This window comes from Sinocyclocheilus rhinocerous, unplaced genomic scaffold, assembly GCF_001515625.1.
Source record: "Sinocyclocheilus rhinocerous isolate Xijiao unplaced genomic scaffold, SAMN03320098_v1.1 scaffold534, whole genome shotgun sequence".
Lineage (NCBI taxonomy): Eukaryota > Metazoa > Chordata > Actinopteri > Cypriniformes > Cyprinidae > Sinocyclocheilus > Sinocyclocheilus rhinocerous.
The window spans coordinates 1,645,038-1,653,941 of NW_015646352.1; positions in this window are offsets into that span (position 1 = coordinate 1,645,038).

Below are 8,904 nucleotides of genomic sequence, written 5' to 3' on the forward strand. Positions count from 1 at the left end.
TGGCCGTAAAAGTTTATATATCCAAATGTTATTGGTACTGGAGTTGCCCTAACCTGGCCCTAACCAGATCTTCAAATAATGAGCAGATCGGTTGCTTTTGACGCATATGTTGATTAAATGGACTGAACTCAATATAATCTGTGCCATAAAACATGTAATCGGGCTTGTAGGGTAGTGCTGGGGAGGTCAAAAGGACATGCTGAGTTGACTGTTTTATTGGATGGTATAAATTAGGTTCGGTCAAGTACATTTTACCTGCCAGAGGGCAAACATGAACCATGAGCTGTAGGTGATGGGCCATTCCACCTGGTGTGATACTTCACTGAAGAACTCAAGCAAGTGAACCAATGCTGCACAGACAAAAAAAGAGTAATTTTTTTATATGCAAAGCCAACTCACTTAATTAAATTTTAAGTTTTTACAGAACCAGACATGATCCATATTTTTAGAAACTAACATTAAAGGGGTAGTCCACCCAAAAATAAAACGTCTGTCGGAATTTATTCACCCTCATGTCATTCCAAACCTTTATGACTTTCTTTCTTTTGCGGAACACAAACAAAACCATTTTGGTTGGTTTCCATTGAAATGGAAGTCAATGGAAATTGGAACTGGTTACCAACATTCTTTAAAATATCGTCTTTTGTGTTCCACAGAAGAAAGAATGTCATACAGGTTTGGAACTCCATGAGGGTGAGTAAATAATGACAGAATTTTCATTATTGGGTGGAATACTTCTTTTAATATAAAATTTTTTTCTTTGTTTTTATCCACTTTATCCAGTCAGTAATGTTTACGTATACTAATACCTACCAGCATAGATGAAGCAGCAGTCATCAAGCAGATATTCTGATCACAAGTCTATACAATTTTTCTGTCATTTTATTGTTTGCTGAGATTGCTATGGTATAATTTGAGTACATTTCTTCCAATTTTCCAGTGTATTATTGTGGAATAATCTATTTCAGATAAACCAGCTGCCCTTAAACAGCACATAAAAACAAAAACTGATTGGTTGCTTTACAAGTCAGTCACATGAAAGTCAGTCTCATTTTCTTGGTGGGCAATTTTGAACTAGAATAAACTGCAGTGAGCAACGAACTTTATGCCGAAGGTCAAAAGTCAACACTATATAAGACTACCAGCGACAATGTAGGAATAATTCATTTGCAATTTTTAATTTATTCTGATAAAGCGAATAGTATTTGGCTGGGTCCCAATGTAGTGACTCATTTCATGTAAAATTAAACAGCTTTTCTTTTTCATTTTATAAAATATTTCTTTGTCTAAAACTTTTTTTAATGAAGAAAAATTACTTTTCCTATATCATGAGCCCCTTTTCCTTTCTGTTTCCTCCTGCCGATCTTTCCACGATTCTAACCACTGTCTGTCCTGCTCATTTGAGAAATGTTAATGAACTTCTTTTCAAAACTCCACTTCTTGTTTAATCGCTATAGTAAAAACTGCAGTAATCAAGGCCCATCCTCCTCGTGACATTTCCAAGCATCCCCCATCTATCGGCTCCACTTGTGGGAAACAAATGGCCGCTGTGTGTGCGCTGTCGAGATTGAGTTCCCACCCCTCCGACTCATTACTTCTGTCAGCGGCGGCCATTTCCAAATTGAAAAATCTGAAACAATAAATGATAGCGACGCCGTTAATAACTGTTAAGAAATCGCATTTGGAAAATTGCGTTTAAGCAATAACCTTTTCTCCCTGTAATTAAATGACAGAAAGGTCCCAGCTTTTAATTAAGTCAGCAATTTACAGTTATGAAGCTATACTTCACTATGCAGATTAGTGGATGATAGGTCACCGAACACCCTGCCTGCATTTTTAGCAGAGCTGATCTGGTAATTACTCCCCTGTTTCGGCAGTGACCACGCTGAACTCGGACCAGCGCTCGCTCACTCATTTAACTCAGAAAGAGAGACTGAGAAATTAAGGACAGGGATGAGAGAGAAAGACAGAGAGTCCTTTACTCTGATGTATAGCGAACCAACATTAGTCACTCTTCCGCTGTTGGCATGTCAAGCATCTTTAAATTGAAATAGATTTGAAATGAGGGGCATCAATGGAGGGAATAATGTTTGAGGAAGTGTGTGTGCGTGTCGGGATGAATGGCCCGATGGGCATCAAGGGAATATATCACTGTTCTACTGGAGGTTTTATTCCTCGGCTCTTGACCGCGGTCGGCTGCAGGTTTATGAGGATGTAAAATCCTAATACTGGAGTATTTATAAACATATGATAGTGTTTCATCTCTAATTTCGATGAATTATGTAGCACATGAAAAGGAGATTAAACAGTTTTGAGCAGCGTCAGGAAAAAAAAAAACGGCCACAATGTACTGTATTAATATGAAGGATTTTTCCATATTGTTACAGGTGTTTTACATTTATTTTGAATTTTGCACTGCATTATGTTGTGTTCTAGAGTTAACGGAAATGTCTGTAAAATTAATGGATAATGTCCTGGCAGAAAATTGCCAGTATTGCGTTTTATGTTTTAAGTATGCAACAGTGACTGTAAGTTAAAAAAGTAAAGTGTAGTATTAAAGGGGTCATATGATGCTGCTAAAAAGAACATTATTTTGTGTATTTGGTGTAATGAAATGTGTTTATGCGGTTTAAAGTAAAAAAAACACATTATTTTCCACATACTGTACATTATTGATGCACCAAGAGCTTGTAACACTCCAAAGAGAAAGGAAAAAATGAAATTGCATCATATGACCCCTTTAATTCAAAATGCAAATCTCACATACTAAACTAGCAAGTGAAAGTATAGCTGTGTCTGAAGACTCGCATACATCCCTGAACACATGCTTGCAAAAGCATCAAAGGTTTACAATATGCTCAGCAGAATCTTCTGCTGACGAGTGTGTGTGTGTGTGTGTGTGTGTGTGCGTTCTCCTGTCTGTTTACCACCCATAATGAATCTGGCTCTGGCAATAAAGCACATCAGGAACAAATCTCATGAGTTCCTTTGAAAAAGAGAATTCATTAAACTTAGTGTGCTGAAAATAAATCTAAATTAAATAATCACCTTGTTGCAGAAATCAAAGGGTAATCCATCTTGCCGCACAGCCGGCTGTAGGCAGAGTCAGAGAGGCTGGTGGTTATTACCTGACAGAGGAACCTGTAAAGAGTTGTCGGGCTTGCAGTGATACAAAGGGCTGCAGCTGGCAAACAGGGTGCGGGCAACATATGCGCTATCCCAAAACCATCATGTCCTCGCTCAGCTGTTCGGCTCCCATGATCACTGATCAATGGAGCGTTACAGTGCTAAGAAAACAAGCACATGCAGAGTGAATGTAAATCAGAAGTAAAAGTTAAAAGACAAACTGCTGCTCTCAATTATTAGCTGATTTCAGAACAATCAATCATTCATTAATAATTCCTCTCTAATTACATGCAGTTCACTGGCCAATCTTTTTATCTAAAAAAAATAAAATAAAATAAATACAAATACTGCCGAGCCATTTGCAATCTAAATTTCTCTTGATTTCATTCATCCACTTCCTTCGCCGTTCAAGCTCCATCATAGTCCAATTTGCCTGGACTCGGTGCCCACTTTCATAAGATGTGTGTGCAGTTAAGCCCTGGCACATCTGGCTTTGCAGGGCTGAGCAGCGTGCTGGATATGCAGCATGGCGGGAACAGATGCACAGTTGGTGTTGGAGGTAAATGTGAGTGATAGGATCAGAAGTCCCATATGCTGATAATACTTCAACCAGAAGGCCTTCTACAGCCAATAAGCTTTCGGCATGGGCACACTTTGGCTTTACACACCTACAACCCTAGTTTGTTTTTGCAGCGGGTGAAGGGTCAACGGCTGTGCCTGACAAAAACTTGATTTATGCAAGCAAATGTAGAGGTATGTACAGTAGGGATGAACCTAAAATTCTGGCCTGATAAGTGGTTAATTAGTTTGTATAAATAAAAAATAATAAAATATAAAAAAAGATTTAGATTAGATAATTTAAAATTGAATTACAGTTTAACCCCTGTGCTGCTGAAAATCCTTTAACTAATTTGGTGTTTCCGGTCAAAAATGACTGGCTTTTTCAAAATTGCTTGTAAATCTCTCACTATGATATTATCAACATATATTGGGTTACTTTTTTGGTCAGCTTGTTTTCTTTCAATTAGCACAGGGTTTGTATTTCTTTTTGGAATTGATTGATCGTATACCTTATTGATCTGAGCTTACTCACCTCAATTTTTTAAATAATAAAAAGCATTATTTGTGGATAATTTTGGCAAAGCTTCCTTTGGATCATTTAGGCAATATTCACACAAAAACTAAGGGGCCTATGATCAATCAGTTTGGAAAATAAATATAAAACCTGTGCTAATTGAAAGAAAGTTGATAAAAATATTGAATTTGGTAATAATACAGCATAATATTACATTTATCAGCAATTTTTTGTAGGCTGGTCATTTTTGATCAGGAACACCACAAATTGTTTTTTTAATACCCTGTGTGAGCAAAACCACTAAGTTTTAATCAAATGCAGTAACATGAAAAAGCATTTTCAGGTAAAAGAACTCATAGGTCAGAATGACTGGAACACAACATGAGGGTTAAATTCACAAGTGTATTTTACAAGTGAATGGCTGAGCAGCTGAAACAAAAAGGTTGTGACTCCCTCTAAATATTATTTCAGGTGAGGGCTATTCTATCTGACAGAAATCTTCATCATACTAAGGACAATGCTTCATTGATCACAAGCTAAGACATCTACCATGAATAATCACATTATTAATGGGTGCTTAGGGCAGCATGGGATCCCCATTGTTCCTAAGGTCACACCACAGAGAGCAATGGACAGAATATCTTTCATGGAAACTCTGCTGATGAGAATGCAAGAAAACGGCCTTGCAATGAGAGTATAAAAGTGTCACTAGGAACCATTTCAGGGCAGAAAAGCACATTTTAAATGAATGTTTTACTGCTTTCATTGCGACATTTACTTTGTTACATTTGTTAGTCACGATCACCAGCTGGAGTGCCCTTGATAACCACCAGAGTGCACTCCATCCCATACCTCTGTCACTCAGGCTACATCCACACGAAGCCAGAGCTTTCCCTATCTTTTTTTTCCCCTAGTCTCAAGAAAGATCTAAGTCCACACGAAACCGACACAAAACAATGTAGTATACATGCCAGACCAGCATGTGGCACTGTAATTCTGAAACAGAGATACACTAAAAACGGAGAAGACTTGGACTATACGCATAAACCTTGCGCGCAGTATACAAACGAACATGGAACAATACATTTATCAATCTGGGTTAATGTTAGTTAATAAAAAGACAATCGTTCAGTGTTTGTTCATGTTTTTGTTGCTGTTACGTGACGTAGCGGTGTCTGACTAGGGGCGAGACGTGGGCTGATGACGTCATCGTTTCAGAAAATATACGTATTCGCTGTCCACACGAAAACGCAAGGGCGGCGTTTCACTCTCCCAAAACGCCGGATCTGTCTGGACGAAATGCCTATATGATACCAAATTTATGCGTATACAGCTAAACGCGTCTCCGTGTGGACGGGGCCTCAGTCTTGGACTTCATCAGCACTCATTGTTTGCACCTGTGTCTCATTAACCCTGTCTGTTCACCCTATATATAGCCTGGTTCATTCAGTCATTCATTGTTAAGTCTTGCATGTGTTAAGTACAGCATTTCTGAGCCGTTATTTCCTGTTTTCCTGTGTCTTGGTTTATTCTGCCCATTGTTCTGGGTTACTCTTTGTCTGTGTTTCTTGTTTGGACTGTTTTGCTGGTATATTAATTTTGCCTTTTGGTATATGATTTTTATTGTGGATTTCCCTCTGAATAAACACTGTGTTTGGATCCTCAGCCTTCGTGTCTCGGAGTAGTTCATGACAGTTATATCGACTATATTATTTTATGACTTAACAGTTAAACAGCCATATATATATATATATATATACACACACACACACACACACATAAAAGATGTAATATAAAACATTCCCTTAATTCTTCATTCTATTCTTAGTTTATGTTTTTAATATTTTATTATAGATATTATTATATTATGTTTATAAAATGAATAATTTCATATTACATATGTGTGTGTGTAAGGTGCAAAATAAAAAATATGTAATATATACAATACAAAATGTAATGAAAATATATAATATCATACAATATATAAATTATATAATAAATAGTATCACATTTATGTTAAATGTAACACAAAATATCTACAAAACGCTTCCCTTTATCTTTACGTTTATTTTTAACTCACCTAGTGACACATTTAGTGACCTAGTGACTGACTGAAAACCTCAGTTTTTGAGTACTAGGGAGCCAACAATAACAGTTCGTCCTTTCATATCCCACACAACGGAGTATGTTCTTTGTACTGAGAGGTCTGCAGTATGTGGTAACAAGAGAAAAGGGCTATATTTTGGGCATAGAGCAGCAGATCTGACTGGATGTGTGCTGTAGGCCTGTAGGGAATGGCAGTGTGGAGGCATATGCTGCCTAGCGGGTGAATCCACTTTTGTTCCAAGTCCTTCTCTCGCTCCCTGCATACGTGCCTGGCACTGAGTTCAATAACATAAGCATGACCTTAGCCCGCCACCTAGACCAAACTTTTCCCACTCATACATCAAAATAGACTCAGCTTGAGTGGAAAACTCAGTGCTAAGAAAGTGGAGGACAATCTTAAAATTGTTGCTTCTAGAAAGACAATAGCAAAGAGTGTATCTGATCAATAATCAATGTTAAAAATGAAAGTTTGATTTCAACTTACAGCTTTTTATAAAATTAGTGCAAACTTCTCCCCAGCCTTCTGCAAAGCATGATGATCCACATCCATCATGTTCTGACAATTTCTTATAAGCAGTAGCAGAACATAAGTGCTGGTTCTCTGAGCATCTATGAGCAGAATAAAGAGATAGTTAATCCAAAAATGAAAATTCTGTCATCATTTACTCACCCTCACATTACTCCAAACCTGTAAGACTTTCTTTTTTTCTTTGGCACACAAAGGAAGATGAAAAATGTCCAAACAGTGGAAGCCAATAGGGACTAGTGTTGTTGTTTTGGACCCCACTGAATTTCATATGGACAAGAATAGTTAAAACATTCTACAAAATATCTTCTTTTGCATTATGCATGAGGATACGTAAGTGACCCATTTATTCTAGCCATAGCAGAGTTGAATATGCATCTAATCTTTTACTTATTAAACAGAAATACACAGAATCCAACATAATAATCCAACAAAAATATTTCCACTCAGTGGTCCATCCTTTAGCCAAGAGTATAGAGATTTATCAGAACAAATGACAAAAAAAAAAAAACTCTTTCTGTACTGTCTGCAAACCTTTCGATTTGAGCTTCATCCACTGACTGATAATTATTTAATTTAGGGGGAAAACACACTGCAGGGCGGACAGTTATTACTTCATATGATTATTTAATATGTCCAGTGAAAGAACATTTGATTAATTTCTCTTTTTCCCCTGCTGTGTTTATTAGTGGTTGAATTAAAGATTAACCTTTTAAATATGTCTGACATTTTCCATGTCCTCTCAAATGCAAAATTAATGCACATTTTTTCATCATTAGTTTAATTTTCAGCATGATACTTTTGTTCTTTGGTCTGTTGAGTGGTTGAGTGTTACAACCCTTCAGATTGTTTGCCTCTTGCTGCCACGTTTTTGAATGAAAATTTCGCTTTCCGAATACTTCATTAAGCATCATTACCCAAGCGTGGAGCACCTCATTTAGTAGAGAAGATCTCTGACTTATGCTAGCTTGACACAATCAAAGTTTTTTTTTTTTTTATCAGTGCACAAAATCTGTAATCTACCAAAAAACTATCTAAATGTAATACTATGGATTGAATTCAACAACACAGGAACAGCTATAATGGCTTAAACGGAAATGAAGGCCAAAGTTGTACTTCAATGACTGATGATAAATGATTGATAAACTGACGTATTTTGCTATGTATATTAGAGGTGAAATCAACAACAAGACAGATGTCTTATATAATTCCATCGTTTCTATAATGTGTATCCATTTTCTAACTAATTACTCTTAAAAGTACATCAGATCTGGTATCACTTTGAGCTCGGTTCCTCAGCAGTGTTGAGACAACAACGTATTTCATGCATGTCATCCTACAGAATTAATGCTACGCAATGAATCATGAAATGAATCCAGAAATCAATTGCTCTCTCTTTGTAATTTACCGGGCCTTAAACACTGAAACATGACTTAGACATTGCAATTCTTTCAGTCACTATATAGACCGGTGCACCGCTCTCACGTCGGAATCGAGTAGAAATTGCATTCTAGTTACATGGCAGCTGATGACTGGTGAAGTGACAACAGGGTGGCTCACCTTCGAGTTCAACATGAAAAAATGATAAAGCGTAATTTTATGTGTGAAGGAGATCACCAATATTAATATATAATGTAAAATCTATGATTAATATTATAAAAATAAAGTATAGGGGAGACCGGGGATGATAGTAACACTTTTTGTTTGAGGGTCAGTAACTTAGTGGTTGTTCATGCTAGACCTCTCAAACTTTGACACATTGTAGCCAAATTTGTCTACTACAAATAAAACTCACTTGAACTTGTACTACACTATCACAGATTATGTGAGTTAATGTCAAATACAAAGAGTTCCGTTGTTACAACCTACCCCACTACTAGGGTGAGTTGTAACACTAGCTGGGGATAGATGTAACAATAAGAGGTAATTTGGTGAAACAATATCCACACTTTCCAGATTATGCAAGAACTTTATTGAAGAACAAAAATGAACAATTTAAACTAACAAAAATATTCTGGAACTTTAAACTCAAGACTATAACAAATTGCTGTGTGTGTGTGTGTGTGTGTGT